At 43.4% G+C, this 23,960-nt stretch overlaps 1 protein-coding gene across 4 annotated transcripts in view; it reads right to left on the bottom strand.

Moving 5' to 3' along the window:
- Positions 1-21,340: 21,340 nt before the first annotated feature.
- LOC146196745 (beta-1,4-N-acetylgalactosaminyltransferase bre-4-like) overlaps positions 21,341-23,960 on the bottom strand; it is a 40,152-nt gene continuing 37,532 nt past the window's right edge. For all 4 annotated transcript variants that reach the window (XM_084598491.1, XM_084598490.1, XM_084598492.1 and 1 more), the window contains one exon: positions 21,341-23,960. This exon is cut by the window's right edge and continues 2,776 nt beyond it. The gene's annotated coding sequence lies outside the window, so the exon portion shown is untranslated.

Consider the following 23,960-nt stretch of genomic DNA (forward strand, 5'->3'; position numbering starts at 1 on the left):
GCGTATTTTCTTAATTAATGAAGGAGCGGCACAGATGAAACTTCATGAAGAGGACAATGTTCACTGTACAGCCTGATAACGTTTTGCAGTTGGTACTTGAAGGAGACGACGTTTACTGCACAGCGCGTGAGTGTGTTGCAGTTTTACATGAGGCGTGATCGGCTGCGGCATGGTGCTCTTGATCGTGGACCAGGGAAGCTGATCTGTTTGTTCTGGCGCGTGTTCGAAGCCCTGTCGTGACAATATGTATTTCTCTATTGAATGTTCGTGCTGACAGGCTTTGATTACAGGCTTTGAGGAGAGGGTCGGTCCACGCCAAGAAGTAATTTCACAATAAACATGTCTAACGCTCATTCTCTATGTTTTAACGTAATTTCTCAAGGTTTAACAGGCTTGTAATAAATAAGTAATTACTCAGTACAAAATACCCGATAAAATCCATGTGAATGCTGTGAAAGATACGCACATTTCTCAACTAATATGGGTCTGATAGATCTGCAAACGTTTCATTCGTAGCTTTAAGGCGCGCTCTGGGGGATGCTTATCAGTAATTGCCCTCTTATTCAACTAACCTTGAATATCTGAAGAAAGGGGCAGTTTGCTGCAATGGATGATTCCATCAGTCGAGCTCGTATTCCGGTCTGCTTGGGAAGCCGCGTCACACATGATAACGACATTTCGCCCTGCTCTTGCTTGGGTAGCGGTAGAGACCAGAGTCTACAATCTGCGCTCCTGGCCTAGATCCGGAGAATTCGACCGCGCCACACATTTAGCCTCCAGATACCACTGGCTCACTCCGAGTGACGTTCTAAGCGGCTAAGCTTAGCCTTACCTATTCAATTCTTAACAATAAGGCACACTGGCGTTGGCTCACTGGACGTTCCTATAAAAGCGTCGGTGTAGGGTTAGTCCTACCCGACACCTGGTTTCATGAGGCAAGCTGGTTGCCTATGCTCTCCACTCCATGAACGTATGCGACATCTAACAGGACTATTTTACAGTGTCGTAAAGAGCAGTTGAAACCTAAACAGTGCATTATCCGGGACATGTGACCCTTACACGGGGACGTCGATCAAAAGGAAGGGTGAGGCAATTGCTACTTGCCCAATATACGCTGAATTAGTCACATACTGCGAACAGTTTCTAATTGCTTGGACCCGCTTGAGATATAGTTCTACGCTACCCATAATATACGCTATCCATGACACATTGAAGACGACGCAAAAGATGACATCTGAGACGACAAGCGCGAGCCTGGAAAAGAAAGAAGCTTGAACGCAAGACTCGTTCTGGTCGACCATTCAAACGATCTATCGCTAGGCCCTCCTTGGCGTTCTGCCGAGACGTGACAATATTATGGAGGATATCTATGACACGGCACCTACAAGGGAATCCCACATTTATGGGCAGACTAGCGATCACCACCAACTGAAACGAATATACAGACACTAAGTGGCACTAATGAGATACATGTCCTCAGTAAGAGAATAAAGAAACGCATATAAGTACATTTGAGACAAGAAGATGCGAAGCACATTTACTACAATTGAACAGGCGCACTAACACACCAAGCACCAAAAACGAATGACTCCCCTACCAGCCTTCCTTCTCATCTTCGCTCGGCCGTTCCCACCTTCACATCCCCTTAATAGCAAGTACCAATGCCCCGATTCCTCCGCACACTTACTGTTTCACGAAGATTTAAACAGGTGCCCATTAAACAGATTAGAGCTAAGCTTACCCGGTAACCCATCGGTGACTTGCTGATGGCCTTTCACGGACCGATCAATTTTCCCTACCCACTGATCACAAGGATGTTCTCCTCCTGTTGTGGATTTGTCTTGGAAAATAAATTTCTTAAACAAGACGGATACAGGATGTTCAACTAACGGCTCTTAACGTAGAAGATTTCACCATGCGGCTAATCCACAACTTCAGGAGCCAGAGCCTGGTCAACGACCATTTTTACGTTAAAACAGCGCTAGAAACGCGGGCAGATAGAAAGATAAACACACATTTCCATCTGTCCGTATTTCTATCGCTGTTTTAACATAATGTCCAACCAACCCGCCAAACATCCACCTTGACCATTTTTAACACGTTTAACACGTTACAACGGTCATTTTTTACACATTTACTGCGTACTCATGAAAGTGAGGCCGAAAGAAATAAATGTGTCTAAGTTGTTAAAAAAAATCTCCATGCATGCATTGGTAACCTAATATTCGCCACTTGTGTTTTGCCTGACCAAATGAAAATAGGTAAGATTATTTTGATACATCAATCTTGGTGCTGAAATCCACTAAAACCATCGACTAATATTGGTATTAACTATTGTGCGGAAAGTCGTGGAGTTGAACCGCATAACACGTTCCGTTGCGAAACGTGATATAAAGCTCCCATTTAGGCTTTTAAGAATAGGAATCAACCAAGCATGCGCTACTTCATGTGAAAGACACAAATCATACAAGGTATTGGAAATAAGGTTTGCACATTAGGACAATACTACTGTCTCAGACTTGCGGAAAGCGATTGACTCTGTTAATCACAGAATACATCTACATAAGTTACAATTCCATGAAATACGTGTCGCTTTATTGCTATCAATACAGAACTGTCGAAACAAACGTCCCCAATTTACGAGTGTTATTAATTATTCCCCTACATTTGATAACCATAAAAAAAGGAGCACGCAGCGATCAGTGTTGAGGCCGACCCTGTTCTTGGTGTACATCAGCGACCTAGTTTAAATTGCTTATGCTCTCGATATAGTAATGTTTTCGGACTATGCTGACGTATTATTTGCTTCATGGACTGACCGTTAACCCAAAGAAATGAGAAATCACTCTATATAAAACCTTTGGAAATGACTAAACGAAAACTGTTTTCAGTAAAACGCCTCTAGAACTGAATATATTATATTTTCCGCTCCAAGTATGCGGAATAAATCCGTGATGCGTTTTACATATAATAAACATATGATTCAGCAAACAGCTCAGCAGAAACTTCTAGGAGTTTTGTTTCAGGAGTCTCTGGCATGAATAGGTCAAGTAGAGAAGATCAGGAAAATGGCGTCCCGAGAACGCTACATAGCGGGACTCTGGAAGTCACTGGAAGAGCGTCAGAGTTGAAGTCAATAACATGTACATACTAGCAGTGATTGGTAAAGTAGACGAAAATTCAAGGACAATGAAAACTGTGAAGTTCGAGTTGCTTTGATTTGAAAACAAGCTTGCAAAACATGCGACACATGGCGCACTCGTGGCCAATCAGATTTATTTCCACAATATTTCCAACATATGCGAGCCACAAACATATACAAAAATTTCGATAAGAGTTTGTTAACCGATACGGGATTAGGTATCAAACAGGGAGGCTCCCAAAACTATAAGTAATTCCGTATACGGGAAACAGTCATTGTCATATCAAGCTAGTCATTGCTTGAATAATAATCGTATTTTAATCTGGTAACATAGCCCTGGTAACTTAAAAAGAGTGGTGAATGATACTTTCAAAAGTCGTTTAGAGGAGCAAGTCGGCGCGCACGTGGGTCCATTGTTTGCGTGATGGTTTTGCTGCTGTGCGCGTGAACGAAACGTTTGCTGTGTGCTAAAAGCTTCGAGCGCCCTACTGAGATCACGTTTCTCAGTAAGATTCTGCATCGGACTTTTCATGGGTACTCGTCTCAAAAAATTTGCACAGTGAAGTGCATCTATCAGTGGCTGTGGTGTACTGCTGTGTGCCATTTTGTCAGTCGCGGTCCGGAAAGAGTACCGGTGTGTCGTTTCACCAATTTACAGTTGACCAGGAACTGTGCTCCAGATGGCAAAGAAACGTTTCCGCGGAAAATATCGTCATTAATTACCAATAACCATCGACTACAGTATGTAGTAAGCACTTTGCTGGAGAGTGACTATACGTCAGTGATCGAACTAGTTCCCGGTGCAGTGTCAACCGTGTTTGATGGACCCCAAAATTTTGAGACACAGCTCCTCTCAAAAGAAACATCAAACCGAAATTAAGAACCAGAATGCAAACATGCAGCCATAGACTCTCCTGAAAATGAGACCAAAAAAAGAGCTACCATATAGGAACGCAAATAACAAACAACGGTGCGCAGTAAGCAAGCCGACACCTTTTAATGATAGGTTGCGTTCCCAGATAGCGTACTATGGCTTCAGTTGCTCAAAAGCACCGCAGAAATTAGAAGGAGAGAGGAAGGACCCTTCACTTCATATCGTGGTTGACAAACGCTACTTGGCTTTGAAAATAATTGCTTCAGACGCCGAAAAGGGAGAGACAAATGCTGTTTTCCTGCTTCACCAAGTTGACAGATACCAAAAGAAATTCCATTCTTGGCGCTCTCTTCCGCCAAAAGGTTATGATCACGCCAGTACTATTGTGCTGACACATTCGTGCCCGCTGCAGCGCCTTGTCGGTCCCAGCACAACTTTATTCAGGAATGAGTGGCGGCATGAAATAAACGCTTATTTACGAGACTCCCTTTCTCAGCCACAAACAGCTCATGGCCTCATTAATAATCGATGAAAGTGCAATAAAGCCAAAATGCATATACGACCGGTAGCCCGACGTAGTATTTGGGATCAGAGAGAATCCTGAAAACGATGCACCGCGTACCAAGGACGAAACACTTACTAACCATGTCCCGTGTTTCGTGCTCCACGGAGTGGCCAGCACCTACAAGGTCCCGTGTTCGTATTACATTACAAACTAGCTGAGCTGGAGAGATTTGTATGCGCGGCCGAAGGACGTTATCTGTGCAGCTGAGGAATGCAGCTTTGTAATTGTGCGCATCGTTAGAGATAACTACTCAGCAGACAGAACCAAGTTTAAGCGCATGGGGAATGGTTCTTTGTCAACTGTAGTGAAGATTCTCATGAAGATGAACGAGATTTTTTTTTTTTTTTTTTAAGCTTCGTTACTTGCCACATTTTCAAGAATTTCCGCAACCAATTTTTCGAACGGGAGCTCACAAACGGCACTGGCGTCCTCAGCGGCACATTTGTCAAGAAACTTTATGAGCACCAAAAGGGCATGTCGATAAAGTTGCCGAGAAATTTGCCGAGAAAGCATATGTGTACCCGTCGAACATTGAAAAAATCAACATGCTGCGCGCTGTGCAGGAGTTTTCACCGCAAGTAATTGCCGCCCTTGAACATCTCCAGCAGCATCGTCGTCTTTGTCGACTGCCTGCAATTTCCTCTCAAAGCGCTCCTATATAATAATACGCGCAGAAGCGGAGAGAGCGGTAGCGGCGGCTCCGACAGCCCGCGCCTCTCCCGTGACGTCACTCGGTTCGACGCATGCGCGGAGCGCACGGCTCCGACCAAGGTCAACCGACGCGCGCACAGCTGTGGCTATTCCGAGACCACGGCATACGCGAGACTCGGAGTTGACTAGCCTAGTAATAGTAAGTGATCATTGTGAGCGTCACACTTTTATCGATTACAACGATGAGGCAATAAAGGTTTTCGCCTTAATAACTGAAGGCTCAGTACTTTTGCTCTTGGTTTGCTTCGAAGTGCCACCGCAGAGACCGGTATCCTGAGCGGTATCGTGCCCTCGACATTGAAGGAACGTTGAAGCCGCCGAGTCTCCGCACGGCTCCGGCCAAGGTCAACCGACGCGCGCACAGCTGTGGCTATTCCGAGACCACGGCATACGCGAGACTCGGAGTTGACTAGCCTAGTAAAGCTTTTCGCCTCAAAAAAAGCACTGCCGTCCACAGGGGTCACTGTGGAAGGTGAAGCAGAAGAAGGAGCGGCTGCCTGTGGTCCTCAAGGTGTGGCCCAAGAACTGAAAGCTCTGCGAGCACAGGTTTCAGATCTGCATGCGTTAGCTACTTATTCAGGCTTTGTGTACGTAGGTCAATATATTGCCAAGCTTATCAATGATCTTGAGTGTGAGGCATGGCAACGAAGACCAACAGTTCTAGCTCAGCCCTTAGAAACTTCTTCGCGCACAAGAGAATGGTGAACATCACTATCCGAAGCCGGAGTTTCTAGCTGTCCTGAAAACGATTTCGTCTATTTAAAAAGAAAAACGCGGTTAAGGATCTCCCGCAATCAAATATTCTAGAAGCCCTGCGGCTAATAGTTAGCCGTATTTAGAAGATTCACCCCTTCTTTGCGCTGTCCAGAAGTCGCCGATCGGAGTCACGCTAAACACTTAACACATATGATCTCTGACAAGTTTCTCCAAATTCTTCTGTTTGAACTACACAAAGTAATTAACAGATCAGAATGAGAAGCGGTCCGGGTACATCTACAAACGAACGCGAAAGCATTTCAGGTCGTAATTGATATTCCTCGGAACTTTGAGTAGCACAATGTTGTATGCAGCAATACAAGCAATACCTGTTATGGCATTCAGTTCTTAAGTGTGGTGAAACGATGTCAGAATTCAAGAGCAAATGATCTGTCTGATCCGGCCTGTTTCGCGCTGAGAGAGTGAACTGAAATTTTTGGAGCGGCAAATGCTATTATTGTCGCAATACACTTTCAAGTAATAACAAAGACTATGCCGGTCTTTAAGAGGAAAATGAATGTTTGCTAATGCTGATTCCTTACTGAAATATCTTGCTTCACTTCTACTCGTGCCAGTCACAAATGATCCATCTGTGCCAGCGAATGCTATGGGCCATCACAGAAGGCCACCTTCAGTGTTTTCAGGTCAACCTACTTGTCCCCATGCTTTGCACGCCGTGGCTGCATTAGACATCCTTGTCATGTTCTTGCTGAACGCGCTCGGAGCAACAGTTCACCAATGTTATACAAAATGTCTCAAACAGTCCGCCGCGGCTAGATTAAGCAAAAATTTTAGCGGCCCGCTTCAATCACAGAGGGGGCTAGTGGGCTTGGCTTGCAGCGCCCCGGAGAATAGCGGCAATAGGTAGCAACTCTCCCTGCTGCACAATCCTTAAAGGAGGGAGAGCGCTTTCGTCAAGACCGGCCAGGACTAAGTTTATCTGGGCACGTATTTTCTCTGTAAACACTGTGTATATATGTACCACTCTTCAGTTTTGTTTTGTTTGGTGAAGTAGTTTAACTTGCGTTTATCTGCAGTATTTATGGGATAACCACAGTTTCTGTACTAAGCGCACCCATTTGTGCTAAAATAAATTTCTGTACAAATTAAACCGGGGAAAGGTCATTGTCAGGTAATATCAGCCTTTACTATCTGTCCCCGCAGGAAAATCTCTGGGATAAAATAATTTTGATTTAATTTGGCTTTGTTTTAGGCTACATGGTCAAACATAAAAAGGTAATATAAAACAGCGGCCGATGTCGGCGATACACCTTTTCAAAAAGGGCACATGTTGACTCAGATCTTTGTCGCACTTCCTTTGTTCTCAAATGTTTATTGTAACAAAATGCTTTCCGAGATAATACAGCGCTTGATCTCCGCGCATTTTGAGCTTCATTAATTATGCGTGTATTATCAATTTGTTTTAAATTTTTGCGGGGAAAAGAAGAAACCCGCGAATGTACCCATTTTGAGCATATGTCTTCCCCGCCCTTTTTTCTACACGTGTGAACTCAAATGTCACACTAGCGATCACTTCGAACAGAATCATGCCCCACGCACTTTCTTTCTCCATGCATTTACAAGGAACTATTTCAAAGGTCAAAACGCACACCAGGATAAAATATTTAAATTCTCGCCCACCCCAAATTCTCACTTGGCACTTTCTCCAGAAAGAATCGTATTCGAAAGCAAGTTAAAACATTTAATGCAGCTTTGAATTGGTAATCCACAGAAAATCATAAGGTTAGATACATAGCTGAAGAACATGCCGTATGTTTAGTCTAGAGCCAGAAGCATTAGATGCGCGCTAACACTAATTAGTTTTCTGACGGCACCAGTGAAGGGTAGCACTTCAGGCGTTGGCGAGTTCAGCCAGGGAGGATGAATTAAAACATAATTTGCTAAGGATTTGCTAAAAGTGGCACGACAAGGTGAATGTTTATTCAATGTGTTTGAAATTTTAATTACTTAAAGCAAATCATTTCTTGTTACCTTTCCTCCATCATTAAACGATATACTGAACGCGGTTTATAAGCGCGAATCACGGAACCTACGCAGGAAAAGCATGTCCCTATGGTACTCTTAATAGAAAGCATTACAAGGCGGAAGATTAGCCTTTTTGCATTTTTTTTTAATTGATTCTATCTTCCCTTTCGGACCAGTGACAGTAACCGTTACAACCTGGAAGGGACACGCGGGCTCTGTTTTTGGTTGGGGGCAACAATGTTTTGTGGAGACCAATTTTGTCCCAGCCTCGATTCTCAACCACAGGTCAAAGCATTCTCAAAGCATGCTGATATTCTCAACGCATGTCACCTATAAAGCAATTTGGTATTTTGTAGCGGAACCCACACTACGCTACCTTTAAGCATTTTGGCAGTGCTTGAAAGAGCATCCCGTTGCCTAGCATGCGGTTTGGCCAACTCGGGCTTCTCTTTTCTTGTGGGAGGGTGACAATAGAATCAGCCCGCGATGACATTTGATTTCACGGTACCCTTATGTCACACAGGCACGTTCATATAGGCATGAAAGTGGGTTCTGCATAGAACGCCGGTTAACTGTGATGCCTTCAACGTACGCTGGTTGTGTTAGATCTAACCCTTAGTCGCCCGCAGCCAAAGCTTTCGCTCCACATTCGGTTCGTTCAGCAGAGTTGATCCCTTATAATGTTGCTTCTCATAGACATGGCAAAGACGTCATCAAAGGTGCTAACGCAGTAAAGCAAGAACTTCGCACCAAGTTTATTTCATAATTTTTCATTCATGTTGTTCTTTAGGTACACGATACCACTTTCCATCTTACAAGCTTTTAAAAGCCTGTACACGTTTTGCAAGTTTATGCACATGGTTTCATAACTGTTTTAGCCGCAAAATATTTTAGGTCAAGAATGAGAGTCATGTGGTCACTTATTTGCGCTTATAGACATATAGTAAGTTTGAGGCAATATTTGCTATTTGGAAAGCAAAAATGACTCATCATGAAATGTTTTCTTCGACTCTTGTACAAACCGTACTGAAAATACATAATTGCTGCGCAAACATTTATTGCAACAAGGTTATCCTTGATTAGAGACCGTGCAAGCGATTTTGGCAGAACAACTCCTTGAAAAACATTTCATTTTGCCCGACAAGAAAGATGTTTGCAATTGGATGCTCACCCAAGTTTGAAGGTATCAGTGGGCACAGTGAGAGAATTGTTCGCTCGGCGGCCGTCGGAGATTACGTCTTCTGGAACGCCGATGCCCACAGTAGTTTTCTGCCGCTTTTCTGAGCTGCCACGTTTTACTTCAGCGACTTCAGTTTCGTCGTACTTCCAAGGATAATCATGCGTGACGAACTGAAATACCGTATTGAACTTATTTTACGCTTATGGGTTAACAAGCCGTTTGCGGCCATAATCTTTCGGGTTCACGTCGCAGAGCCTACCCAATACTCAGAACTGAGAGCCTCTTCTTGGTCTCGGTCTATCGCGCTAAACACAATGTTAACCGAAGGAAATTCCGCCCAGTTTCTGCAAAGTTGGAAGTGCGTTCTTTTGCTTTCATCAAGGCAAACATGCCTTCCCTTCTAGACAGGTGTAGGTAGTTTTTTAAGTAATCTCAACATTTAGAAAAGGGTGCCAGCTATGTGTTCCGTTCAGTGTCTATTTTATTAAGAAACACAATGACCGCGCTCCAGAAGGTACAACCAATTGCACTCGGAGACCCTTTCATGCATGCCTGCGCTAAGCGATTGAGGCTGGTAATGAGTTTTTTGCTTTTCAGTAGCCATGTTTAAACAATATGTCATGTATTTCACCAAAGCTAACTAGAGGCTATGTTGAAAATTCAATGCACTGTATGTGGTGCTCTCAAGCGTCAACAGTACGTCTACACAAGCGCACATGATGAGGCACGCAGTCTTCACTCACCATGATGTGCTGGAGTTGTTGAGACTCATATGGACTAATATAAGGCAGCTTTGCCTCGAATAGACCACTGGTGATGCTCATTTTATGCTATGCTGCGAAGTCCATCAAAAATGCAAACGGCCGCCCGCAAAACCTTTCTTTCTGAGGAGGTTGGTATGCATGCTAAACTCGAGCTCTTTACTTTTTTAAGGATGCTTCTAGCGTCGCAGTTAATGCATCAATGCAGCAATACGGCCGTTTTGCCTTCATAAATTATCTTAAACTTCGTAGCCGATATTTCAGTGCCGTACATGAACAAAAGTTATGGCGAGGTGAAGACGGCGCACATAATATATGCAAATGTTTGCGACGTTCGTGCTAACACTCGTCGGAGAGCCTAACGACGAGCGCACTGAATCGTTTTCACGTGGCCCCCTGAGCCTTTGAACCATTCGAAATAAAGTCTGGTCATGTTTACTGTGTGCAAGTGTCGCGACGAACTGCACTCTAAAAGGCTAAAGATTCTTCAGTGGCGACGCTGTTGCAAGCTGTTGATGAAGCAATCAAGTTGACTAACATGGCTAAAAATAGATCTCGAGATAGCATTACAAATGCATTAGTATAAGTGCAGCATTTCAAATCGCATCTAAGAAATACCGCAGAAATACGGAGAAACTTTTGTTGTAACTCGTCATTGAGTCACAAAATACTAAGAGCCTGCCTTCCCCGACATACATATAAGGATTTCCACGAAGTTAAATTTCTAAAATGTCACTCTGTGAGCGTGCAGCAATGCTGACGCGATTGACTGCTCATTTCTTTGATACCGACATACGAGAAACAAAAAGTGTAACTTAAGCCCGAAGCTGAGGGCTTCTTTCAGGAGTCTAAAACTAATATTTCCATTTGTTTCAAATACATATATACGCCATGCATTTATATAAATATATAACTTTAATGTTTGCCTCGAGGTATTGCAGTAGTCTGTCATTCAGGGATACACGTGTTTTTTTCAGGAGTAGTATAAGTCGTGTGGAAATCCAAGGTTTTCGAGAATGTTTTGGCATCTTTACTTGAATTCTGCATTTGTAATAAAGTTTATGAGAAGACAATAAAAACAAATATAATCTGCGAGCTAGGCGTGGCTGCCACTGGGAAGCGTGGTGATACGACAGGCAGATCTGCGGGGCACCTGTTGTGCTCCAACAGAAATTCTCAGCTGCGCACTCTTATCACGCGATAACTCTCCTCCAATAACATAAACTTTATCGGTTTACTCAAACAACGATTCAAAAGCCGGAGCAGTTATGCCAGGCCAAAGGTATACTTTGTTTGCTGACACTTTCCGGTGAACTTTATACGCACATAAACCCGAAAGGACGCTTCGGTTGCCCTATTCATTTGGTAAGTATATGCCAGAGTTTCTCTGAATGTCTCGTGCTATGGAAAAAAGTTTAGCAATTGCGATGCTAAAAGAGGAATCGATGAGGCTCGTATAGAAAGGTCTTAAACGCATTGAGAGCAGCTGAGGCAAATTAATGGTCGCCGAGAATGTTTCCTTATGCCGTTAAACTAGGCGAAAAAAATTAAGTAATTGTTTTTGGGGATCATTTTACCCTTCTCTTCATACACTGATACGCCTTTTAATCTAGAAAGGCTGCTTCCTTTGAAGTCAAGTTCGACTATCTTTTAGGAAACGGACGTTGTGCAATAAAATCCGAAAGACACTTCGAATTGAATGCTAAATGGTATTGACTTCGAAGATAGGACTGCAATGAATTTGAACAAGCCACTTACTCGTACTTCTTGTTCCTTGATTTGGTTCATGTCGAAGCACAAGCGAACGACTACAAAACACAGTATCACAGCTAAAACGGCTTTAAAAAAGTTGCTTCGAGCCAAGAACCTCAAAGTTGCGGTAATTCCAGGACTTATTCTTCTTTCAGCTGCATTGGTAGACACCGGGATCTCCATAGCGTTCTCGTGTGGGAGATTTGAGCGAATGCACTTTCTGACTAAAGACGATTCCAAATGTCAAATGGCGGTGTTGTTGTATCCATAACCTCAACCGAAGTGCCTGCGGGAAGTTGCAGGAACACATGAAAAAATGGTTGGTATAGTTCATTGCTGTGCACAAGTGCGAATTCAAGACAAATAGCTTGACATTCCTTGTTGTAAAGAGCCAGCTTACTCGATCATGCCTTGAGCGTGTATGTAAGCATGTTGCAAAGGAGGTGACAAAAAAAAACAACAATGAGCATGTACAAAAAAACTACATGGGCACTAAAAACAATTGTATCATAGTGTATATATCTCTCTTTGTATTTTTTTTAACCTACCCTGTCCTTTGTACCTGTCGCTCATCTCTTTGATTTCGTCTACAACTCCCTCACTATCCCTCTATTTCCGCCTCCCCAGTTCAGGTGCTTCAGATACCGAGATAGCAGATACTGGGGCTGGCAAACATCTTTTTCTGCCTTTTTGGTATCTAATAGTAAATAATCACCCACTATTACTAAAATAAAGTGGTAGAATAAAATCGCAGACTCAAAAGCACACTAGACTGAAGCATTACCAGTGGAGAGAAAATGTTGACACGTAAGCTGCGCTCTGTGATGCGGGAAAGGTAGCGGAAGCTGAGCAAATCTGCATTTGCTGCTTAGAACTAGTGTAATAAACTGTATCAGAAATTTGGGAACTCCACAATCGTGCACATTGTTTTGCACAGTGTGCACGTGCATGCGTCGTAAACAGTTACATGGACGAAGAGCTGTTGTGGAGGCCCGTTCAATGTACTGAGCGCTTAGTGACCTAAGACAATAGTGTATATTTTTATTTTTATCTTTACATACCCTGACCTTTCTTTCTACCGCTCACCTCTTTGGTTTCCTCTACATTTTCCCGCTATCACTTCATTTCCGCCGCCCCAATTCAGGTTTTGCAGATATCAGATAGCAGATACCGGGGCTGGCAAACATCTTTTCCTTCCTTTTGTATATGTAATAAAATACCCGCTACAACAACAATACAATAAAAATAATGCATACTCTCATTTACACTAAACAGATTTGTCATCCGCATTAGTGCATGAAATGGTTTTAAGAAATTAGCAAATCCAACATGGAAACAGAGCATCCTCTCATATACCCTGAAGAGAAGTACCATCCGCATTACATCAACCTAATCTACAAGTGCGTAAATTAAACACACCGTAACTCACATCTTCTCATGGTATCCACCGGTGCAAATAGCTGCTTTTGCACGAAGAGATGCCTAAGACCAAAATAAGAGGAACTAACCTGCCTATGTGTTATGGAACATTCAATGAGGAATGACACTGGCTGATTCAGGCACTTCCAAAATTATGTAATTTAGTGTAATCACAAAGATTTCTTGTACAATCGTTCAAAAAAATAGAGCGCTTCTCAGATGTTTGCTAAGATGAGAACAGCGAAAGCCTGCCTTTCGCTCCTATCATTTGCCTGTCATCATTTCCCGCTTTATTTTTTTGCCTCTTTCAATCATTGTAGTTCTCAAAGTCATGATGTTATACCTAGTCAATATAGTCATAATTCACATAGTCATAACTAAGCATTTAACTCGGTTCTAGTTAGTTGCGGTCATATTCAAGTCGTCGTTTGAAATATCGGCAGTTTCGTAATCACAATGAGTCATGCCTAGTCATTGTAATCATTATCATTCGTCGTTAAACACCGTAAGTTCCGATCATTCAAGTCGTTATTTGACTTATTGGTCGTTTCTTTGTCATGCTGAGTCATGCTTAGTAATTGTAGTCATTACCACTCATATCTAAGAACATCACACATTTCCTATCAGTTGCTCTCATTACAAGTCGTTGTTTGACATATTGATCGTTTCTTAATCATTAGAAGTCATGATGAGTCATGCCTAGTCATTCTATTCATTACCACTCATCGCTAAACATTTTTACTCAATTCCAATTTGTTGAGGTCATTACAAGTTGCAGTCTGAGATATTTGTCCTTCGATGTCACTTTCGTCATTAATATTATTATTATTCGTTGGCATTAGTTATTACTCTAACGATGCCTATATTTTTTATTCAATACATGTCACTATAAATCGTTTGAATTCGTAATCTCCCTCCTCCCACATCCGCTTTTTGAGAGTGGCACATCATGACGCTCATATCATGCGCACAACTACCGCGCACAGATTTTCGCTCCATGAGCCTAGAAAGGTTTCCGCCTTAAAATCACACTCCGTTACTCTGCCCTCAAAGGGGATTTGTGGAGTCAGCTGCTTACTCTCACACGCAGTCGGCTGCTGGTTCACGCCAAAGTTTCGAACAGCTTCGCAGCAGTGCGCTCCAGATAGCATCAACCTCGTCCGACACAGCTGTCGAAGGCCCGCCTTCTTCTCGTCGTCCCTGACGCATCGCTCACTACTAATAGGGGCCGACTGCCGAGCAGTAGCCACACCGCGGTTCTTTAGCCGGCACAACACCTGATTGGCCAAAAACGCCCTAACTTTGATAGGCCACGTATTAGACTGGGCCCAAACTGGCCAGCGCACCCGCTCTAATAATGGGTTTCAGACTTCTTGACTACAGAGGCGGTGTCGGAGCATAAGCGTCAGCCTCAGAGGTCAACCGATACCACATAAATCCTTAGCAGAAATTTGGTGCTCGTTATTATTGCAGTCCCTTGCATCAATATGCCGAACGAAATAATTTGCGGATCATGCATGCCTTCTTCTACAGCAAGAAAACCGGAAGTGGATGCGAAAAAAACTGTGAAGGCGAGACGCACAATGAAATTAGCGCCAAGCGCTCATCCTGGCGTCAGCTGCAATGTCGAGATGCTCGGAAAGGTGCGACGGTCACAATAAGATGGTGAGGTGTGAATTAGCTTAGACATAAACAAGGAACATAAAATAGTTGAAAAATAACTCAGCGATTGAGCGGCGACAGGTAAGTAGTGAAATTGAGGATCCCACTACAAAACAGATGCTCACCTTTATCCGAGGATTCTGACCTTATTGTTACATCACAAAACAATACTCTTACAGATGTTACCCTTATCGATGGATGCCGAAAGCGAGGCGCCCGGAGAGGATGTCCGAAATTTCAGAAGTCCGTCCACAGCGGTATCCCTCATAACCTGAATTGCTTTGGGACTCTACACCCTTACAAGCCAAGCCAAACAGACACCGTTAAGGAATACGGAGCGAGCAATACAAGTAGGTTGTAGAATAGCTAAATGTAACCCTCAAGCTATTTAGGGGACGAGCGAATGTGACAGTGCTAATCGGCTATATACGAAAAAAATAGAGGTGCAAGAGCTCACGAGCAATGAAATGAACTATTTCCAACACGAAAGACCGCAATTTAATTATAACTATTAATGTTTCGACCAACATTAAAAAACCAACCATCTCTCAACATGCCAGTTCTGGAAAAAAGATTCAACAAAATACAGTCAGCCATTAAAGCCTCTAACCTAATAGAAACAACAGAAATGGCAGTGACATCAAAATAAATATATAAGTGCACGATAACCAACATAAGTATACGAGTATAAGAAACTGAGCGAGTTGGATTGGATTCATCTTAAAGCAGCGCGAAACACAGGAGCTGGAACCAACGTATGGAAGTAAATAGGTAGAGAACCGAGCATGCCCGTAAAGGGACTTAAAAAGCTAATTACTGAAACTAGAAAACGCACGCGAGCAGCAAGCATTCTATATCAGTCCTCTTCGCAACATAGAAATTTTAAGGGAGCTTCCCTAACACCGAACACATTGTTGTTTGAAAATGACACTCACCTTTTTCTTAATAAGAACAAGAAGACGCACAGAAAAATATAGAGAATATAAGTCGCGACAGCGCCCTATCAAATCCTGTCCCGCCAGTATCATTTGCATCGGAGAGACTAATAAGTGGCGTAACCAAAGAGCCCACTTGACGTCAACGGAAAGGAGGCGGGCAGGAAGGCGTCACCCTAATGTGCCGAGAGCACATTTTTAATACAGTTAGTAAATTATACCCTCCACATAAAACATTTAAATTTGAGCAGAATACTCACAAAGACCGCCTCTCTGAGTATACTGCATTAAAATACAGCTGCATTAAACGTTTAAAGGTTTTTTAGAGCATCGGTAGTGTGGTATAGGTCAAAAGGAAACATTGCGAAGGTAGAAATCAGATTTATGTACTAAGATACAATGAGAGTTTCACAGTCGTATGGTTCATATATTTAATCTATAGCCAATGAGCTCTACCCAGCGACTCACAACAACCGACGGAATCAAACTTCAATGAAAGGTGTAGCATAGCAGAGGCTTCAAAGAGCGCTGAACAAGGCTACAGGGGAAGCCTCAGTTCGCAAGCAGAGCCAACGTTCCGAAAAGTGGACTTGTCAAAACGTTGGCTCGATTTACGAAGTGAGACATCCCCTCTGCCCTTGTTCAGTGGTATTTCATACTATGTAGCCATCTTATTCTCTCGTTCTACCCTGGATAGCAGAGGTCTGGAATATTTAGCCGGCAACGTAGGAAGAAATTAAGAAAAAAGTTACGAGGGACTTCAGCGACTAAAGTAGTAAAAGGCGAAAACCTGAGTGCCGCATTCTGCTACGCAACTGGCATTAATTAGTAGTAAATAAATAATTACAGCAATTACACAAATGCAGCAAGACTTTACATTTGCTGTATTTCCACACAAAGCTGTCGATCCTGCCGGATTCACCAAAGAAGTCGGCACTGTGAAAAATATCCTTTTAAGTGCATGACAGTGCATGGTCATCTGCTGGCAGGTGTTGTACAACGACGTCTGAACAAAACTTCGCAAACACACACTTGTAAATTCTACAGATTTTTCACGCGAAATTCTATATGTGAGGCATTCAGCTGTTTATATATATATACGCACGTATTTAATGAATAGACATCTTACATTGTAGCTGACTTTTTGAAGTGCAGGCTATCAATTTAGTCGAAAACATAAATGTAAATAAGATGTGTATTTTTCCACTCAGTAACCCCGCTCATGTAGCGCCTCCCGGCTGAGCGGGTAACCTTTGATTAAATCATAATGGCACAGTACGTCGCTATACGTATACGCAGTACACGTATACACAGACGGTATACGTGTTGCAGCGGAGGTTCCTTGCGTGAGAGGCGCCGCGTCGGAGCCGGTATGCAGTGAAGACTTGAGTAAGGAGACTTGAGTAAGGAGGAAAAGGGGGAAATCAGCTGGAGAGGATCAGATAACTACAGATTTGCTGAAGGACGGGGGGGGGGGGGGGGGGGATATCGTGCTAGAAAAACTGGCCACCCTGTATACGCAGTGCCTGGTGTCATCGACGGTACCGGAACCATGGAAGAATGCAAACATTATCCTCATTCACAAGAAAGGGGACTCTAAGGACCTTAAAAATTACAGACCAATCAGCTTACTGTCTGTTACGTATAAGGTATTTACTAAGGTAATCGCTAATAGAATCAGGACAACCTTAGACTGCAATCAAGCAAAAGGATCAAGCAGGGTTTCGGAAACGGTACTCTACTATCGATCATATCCATACCATCAATCAGGTGATAGAAAAATGCTCGGAATATAACCAGCCCTTATACATAGCATTCATTGATTACGAAAAAGCATTTGACTCAGTTGAAACCTCGGCGGTGATGCAGGCATTGATGCACTTTCACGAGCCGTACGTGAAAGTGCTGGAAGATATATATAGTGGCTGCACAGCAACCATAGTTCTGCATAAAGAAAGTAACAAAATTCCCATAAAGAAAGGTGTTAGGCAAGGAGACACAATCTCCCCAGTACTATTCACAGCGTGTTTAGAGGAAGTATTCAGAGACTTGGAATGGGAGCAGTTAGGGACGAGAAGGATAACTGAATATTTATATGCACAGTATTTACATTTACCCCAGAGGTGTAACGTGGAACTGGCTAACTGGGAAATATCCCCACTTCGGCATAGCCGAACATGCACAGCACCTAAACCTAGCCCAGGACCCCGGACTGAGCCCTCGGGCTCGGTTTTACACCCTCCGAGGTCCAGCTCTAATTTCCACAACCTCCAGTCACCACAAAAGTCAACATGATTGGTTCGTTTCGACGTACAACTCCCACTTCAACCTTAACACGCCTAAACACTCTCTCACTGATAAAAGGGGGAACGTGAAACTTCTAGGGTCATGTCCTTCCTACATGTACATCTGGCCGTTACAACGTTAGAGTCAGTGAGTAACGTTGCTCCCGCCCGGCCGACAGCCGCTGTCTCTTCCCCCTCGCCTGCCATGGCTTTTTGCCACATGCACGACCCCGAATCAGCGGCGCAATAAAAAAAAAAGAAAAAAAAGTAGTCAGTAGACCTGCTACCGCTCTCCTGTCGACACGGGTGCACCGCTTTTGTTAGGTGTTCACCACACCACACCATCGAGTGCTTGCCCGAATGATCGTCTCACCTCCGACTGCGGAGTCGAGGCAGCGCGCGCAGGCAGGTGTGAATGCCGTCTACATCTCCCACTTCGGGGACTCACTGACTGTCATTCAGCTCGTAACGCTCGTCATCCTAAATGTTCTTCGGGCTTCGCCAGGTTGCTTCGCGGCGCCCTCCTGTCTGCGCACCACCTGCGTCCATTCATGCTACAAGACGGCCAAAAGGCCCGAGCTCATAGCCACGTACCTTCCCTAACTCCCCGTGATAATCCGTTGGGCCCGCCGGCTCCTTACAACTTGGATGATGAACAGATCGCGATATTCGTATGGATACGAAGCACATGCTTTTCTTTGGCAAGAGTATTAATGCGTGACTTGTTTTGCAATATTCCTTAAAAGTTTGGTTCGCGCAAGACTGAATTACTGCTCGAGAGTTGCAGTGGTAAAAAAATTGACTGGTGTACCTGTTAAAGCGATTATGATGGGAAAGCACGGGCCTTTTTCGTCTTACTTTCTTTAACTCGGTGTAATTCCTGTTTTTTGCTTGGTACGCCACGAGTTAACCCAGTTTAACCCTATTTGTGGCGCGATTTGGAAGTCGCCCTGGCAAATTATTCCGCTTTAACCTGCCTGATTATAGCAGGCGGAACACTACCATGGTAGTTCAACGTTTCACGCTTGGATGCCAAATTCGAGTACCGGATTTCGAACACGATCGATTCCAATCTGCTACTTTGGTCATTTGTTTTTTTTTTTTTTAATATGAATGTACGGCAAAATATCGCGGTACGCCAGCAGCCAGTCATGCTGCCTGGGGAAGTTTAAATCCTTGTCAGGGAAACTCGCGCGTTGGTTTAGCTTGAATTAACAGCATGAGGCCACGTTGTCGTGATCTCATGAAACAACATAGCATATCGAAGCGCAGCACAAACAAGATCAGACACCATTCTTGGTCGGTGATGGCAAGCGCATGAGTGAAATGCCTTGCACGGTCTTAACGTCTTATCAGCGAATTATTAGCACATTTGACTTCGACGTAATGTAACATTAGTTGTAAAATTTCCTAACTTTTGGCCAGAATGTAATATGCCTGGCACACGGAGAAACTTAGTACCAATTTCGAGATTATTAAAAAATAATTTATTATTTATCAACGCCATACAAAAACCCGTATGCTTACTTCGGTTTCGTAGAATGTTGGCCTTCATTCTCGCATTTAAATCAATGACGCAGAGTCACATTTTAAAATTTACTGAAATTAATTGCCTTCAAGTAGCGTTCACCTCATAATGAGCTCGGCCAACTCCACGCACCTAAATAATCTTGTGCGTGAACGTAGCTTGCAGAGGATATATTGTAGTCTTGGAAGAGTTATTTTACAGTAGCCCAGCCAACAATCTATTTTTAGTGTTAAAGCTATGCTGCCTTGACAGGTAGATCAAATCTGAGGCAGAATTGCCATAAACAAGTACAGATTCATTATACCGGGCACGCCGTTTTTCTCAAGTTCGCACAACAGAACACGCGCTCAGGGAGAAATGCGAAAGAAACTTTAGGGACAAAATTTTCATATAGAGCTCCACTGCCATTTATTATAAATGATATGATAAATTATCATGATAAATGGCAATGCGGAGAGCTGCGTCCACATACGGAGGGCAAATGAGGGTTCCACCATGATATGGGGCATCAAGCTGCGAACTGCGTTCTCGTCCCATTTTTTACGTGGGTAGATACCACCACTTTGTTTTTCCGGGGTGGGGAAGGGGGTTGGGGGATTGTACCCACCACGGGCCTTCGCAATCGCTTCGCGCCGTGACCACAATGCGTGATCCTTACGCAGGAAGTTTGTTAGATGGCCAGGTGCACCCAGAGTAAAACGGAGCACGCGCGCGGTGACCAAAACGAAAAAATATAAAGAACGGCATACCAGCGCACTCTACCACTAGATGCGCAGCATAAAGCGAGGGGACAACAGCACACCTGGTTGACCTATCTTGATGACCTAGCTGAAGCTTTCCTTCTGGCTGGCACGAGCAAATTCACGATGCTACCGACTGCTCGCCAGGGGGGCTTGCGATGCTTCATGCAACGATTTCATTTGATTTGATGAGGGCCAGAGCAACTCAGACTCTGAGAGATGCCATAGTGGAGGGCTCCGGAATTTCAACCAGCTTGAGTTCTTTAACGTGCACTGACATCGGACGTTCTTGCTTTTCTCCTTCGTCGAAAACCTGCCGCCGAGGCCGTGGTGCAACGATTGCAAGCTTCGTACAAGGCTTTATTCTTTGCCCATTACTTGCAAAAAAGTTGGCCTTCGGCGATGCTCACTTTCAGCTGAACCAGGAATGACACAATGGTAGTGCGCGTGACCACCATGATTCGTGGTAAATTAGCGGTTACTTTGTGGCCAGTGGAGAATCGTGCAGTGTTGTTGCAAGTGGGGTCAAAACTGTGCTTTTCACAAAGGAAAATCTGAAAAAATGAGAAGGGTTCAATGCTGCGCAACCAAATGTGGAGCGAAAGCATTAGCTGCGGGTGCTGTTGTTGTTGCTGGCATCTTGAAAAATGGCATGTACCCACCATGGGGAATTGGCCGAAATCTGGTGTCATCCACAAACTCAATTTCGAGCACAAGCTTGTCGCAAAGCAAGATTGTAAATAATTATATGAATGTAGCTATAAGAATTGTATGTATGAAACTAACAATCATAATAATTTTGATAAAAAAACTTGAAAGAATTTTGAAAATGTTAACAGGTTAACCTACGAGTTGCTATAATATAGTTGTGTATAATTTCGCAAATAGTGTCCAACGCAACTTCCTTGGCCCTCGCTCATAACGACAATAAAACGAGTAGGGCCAAGGGAAGCCCTATCCTAGAGAGAGGGATCTTCAGGAACACCCTTCTCTGAAGTGTTAACCACCGGCATGAGAGGAAAAATGATCTATGGATTCCACATCTCTGCGTGATGCACATAGGTTTGTTTATTTATTTATTGATACTGTCAGCCGTAAGGCCGTTACAGGGTGAATACAAATACATGTAATTAAGGAACACACAGCCACGAGCACAACCTTATACACTTCTAGAAAAATCAATTGAAAAATGACAAAACCGTCCCGCTGTGCAGATACGGGACTTTAGTACAACACTTGCGAACAAATTATTCACTAAATAATTCGGCCTACAAGCCACCAAAATCACAACGAGGGAAAAATATAAAAAACTTAAAGTGACAGGGATATTTCGTCAGGTATGTGACTGTATAAGCATTTTTCAAATTGAAACATATTGTCTGTTTGCAGAAATGCCTGAGCCAGGGAATTCCATTCTGTTATTGTTGTGGGGAAAACAGAATATTTAAAGCAGTTAATTAAACACGGACATTCATAGGTGTAACCTGATAGCTGTGAGAGCTTCGTACAGGACGACAGGAACGCTGTTGCAAATAGGGGCTTGTGTTTATGTTGAAGTGATTATTATACAACAGATAAAGAAATTTTAGCCTGGCGATCTTTCGTCGTTTAGATAGCGGAGTAAGTTGTAATTCATGTAGCATGTCAGTCACAGTATCTGTGTATCTATACTTTGATAGAAGGAATCTGGCCGCCCTTCTGTGAACTTTTTCAATCTTATCAATTTGTTTTGCCTGATAGGGATCCCATATGACTCTCGCGTATTCCAGTGTCGGACGTACCAGCGCGAGATAGGCAGTCAGTTTTGTTTTTGTGGAAGCAAGCTTCAGTTCCCTTCTAATAAATCACAACTTATTTTCACCTTTTGAACATATGTTATTAATGTGTGAATTTCAACTTAGGTTAGAGAATACAGTAACACCTAAATATTTAAAAGAGCTTACGCGTGTTATAAGTCGCCTCTCTATTTCATAACCAAATGAAAAAATATTTTTTAGTTTGTTAGTCACTGTAATATATGAAGTTTTTGTGTAATTAATTTTCATTTGGGAAGTTGTGCACATTGATTATTAGAGTTCAAAGCCGAATTTAATGCCAGCTGGTCTTCTGGCTTTGAAATGACTGAGTAAATTAAACAATCATCCGCAAACAGACGGACTGTAATATGGGGAGGAAGTGACACTGCAATGTTATTGACATAACATAAAAATAATATGGGCCCCAGCACAGACCCCTGAGGAACACCTGATGGCACACCCAGGATGTCAGATTTCGCACTGTCTACCTTCACAAACTAGGTTCTGTTTGTGAGATAAGCTTTTATCCAGTGTACAATATGTCTATTTACGCCAAGGCCAATCAGTCTGTTAAGTAGTTCATCATGGGCCGCACGGTCCGCCCATATTCCAATAGATATAATTCAAGCCCGGAATTCTGCACCGCAACAAATCCTCTGAAAATATGCCAACTGCAGCTTTTTCTGGGCTGAATGAGGCATCTGCAAAGATAGCAGTGTGATGGAGGTATTTTACCAGGTGATCAGAAAGAAAACCGCTTAAAATGGTTGAAGGCATATATTTCGCATGGGACGGAAAAATGTCGTCATATCGAAAGTCCACTGCGGCCTGCATGTCATTAACCCGATGCAAACACTCAAATAAACCCTAATTGGTAGTAAATGTTATTGTGTTACAGTAATTTGTGCCTGTTTATAATGTGGCCAATGATCAGATAAGGATAAGGTCAGTTAGAACGCAAAAATAAGTGGAATGACTTCAGAGGTCAGGTCTAGCGACCTGATGAAAGTTTTCATCGTGAGCAGTTGGAAGAGGGAGGTTAAGGCGGGGATATGGGCTTACAGATACAGCAGAGCGTTTGAAACGAAGTTTGTAGTTTGCGCTGCCTTCTTCTCTTCTTTCGTCTTCATCTTCTTCTTCGCCTTTTTCTTCTTCGTCTTCTGGTTCGTCTTCCATGGTGCCACGGTAACACGATGCCACGCCGACGGCTTGCAAACCTAGCGCAGTGCAGCGTTCGCTACACAAATTGGCAGTGGCTGAGCACAGCCCAGCCAGGATATACAAAGTAAAAGCAGTAGTAGTCGTGGATGAGCCCGAATCGTTTGTCTGTTGTTCTTGTCAGACCACCTTTTCATCCGCCTTGCGTTGTCGCTTTGCAAATCTCTCTTATCGCTCTTCGGGAGTTTCCATCACTCAGCTTCATTTTTCGTATTTTTCGCTTCTTCGTGGTGAGCAATGTCTGCCGGATGAGAAGATTCGGCTTGCAGGCAAAAGTTGCCAAAGCTCGTACTAACCTTTGTTGCCTTATCCATGGCATAGCCCTACAGACTCGCCGCTATTCTCGGAGTATTATACGCCCTCGCAAGCGAGCGGAAGCTCCACGGCTTAACTATTGCCCGCTGCGGCGCAGCAACTGAGGAGGAGGAGGAAGGTGAGGAGGAAAGGCAGGTAGGTTAATCCGTAAAAGAAACCGGTTTGCTACCCTGCACTGTGGGAAGGGGGCGAATGGATATAAAAGTTGTGAGAGAGGGATGGGTGAAGTTAGTACAGTCACACCATAGACATACCACATCACATCACGTCACAGTCATATCACGTAACATAACAGCAAACTCATAGTCTTTCATTAAGCCTGTGCTTTACATAAA

Source organism: Amblyomma maculatum, chromosome 3 (assembly GCF_055883805.1).
Source record: "Amblyomma maculatum isolate TAMU_Amacu chromosome 3, ASM5588380v1, whole genome shotgun sequence".
NCBI lineage: Eukaryota > Metazoa > Arthropoda > Arachnida > Ixodida > Ixodidae > Amblyomma > Amblyomma maculatum.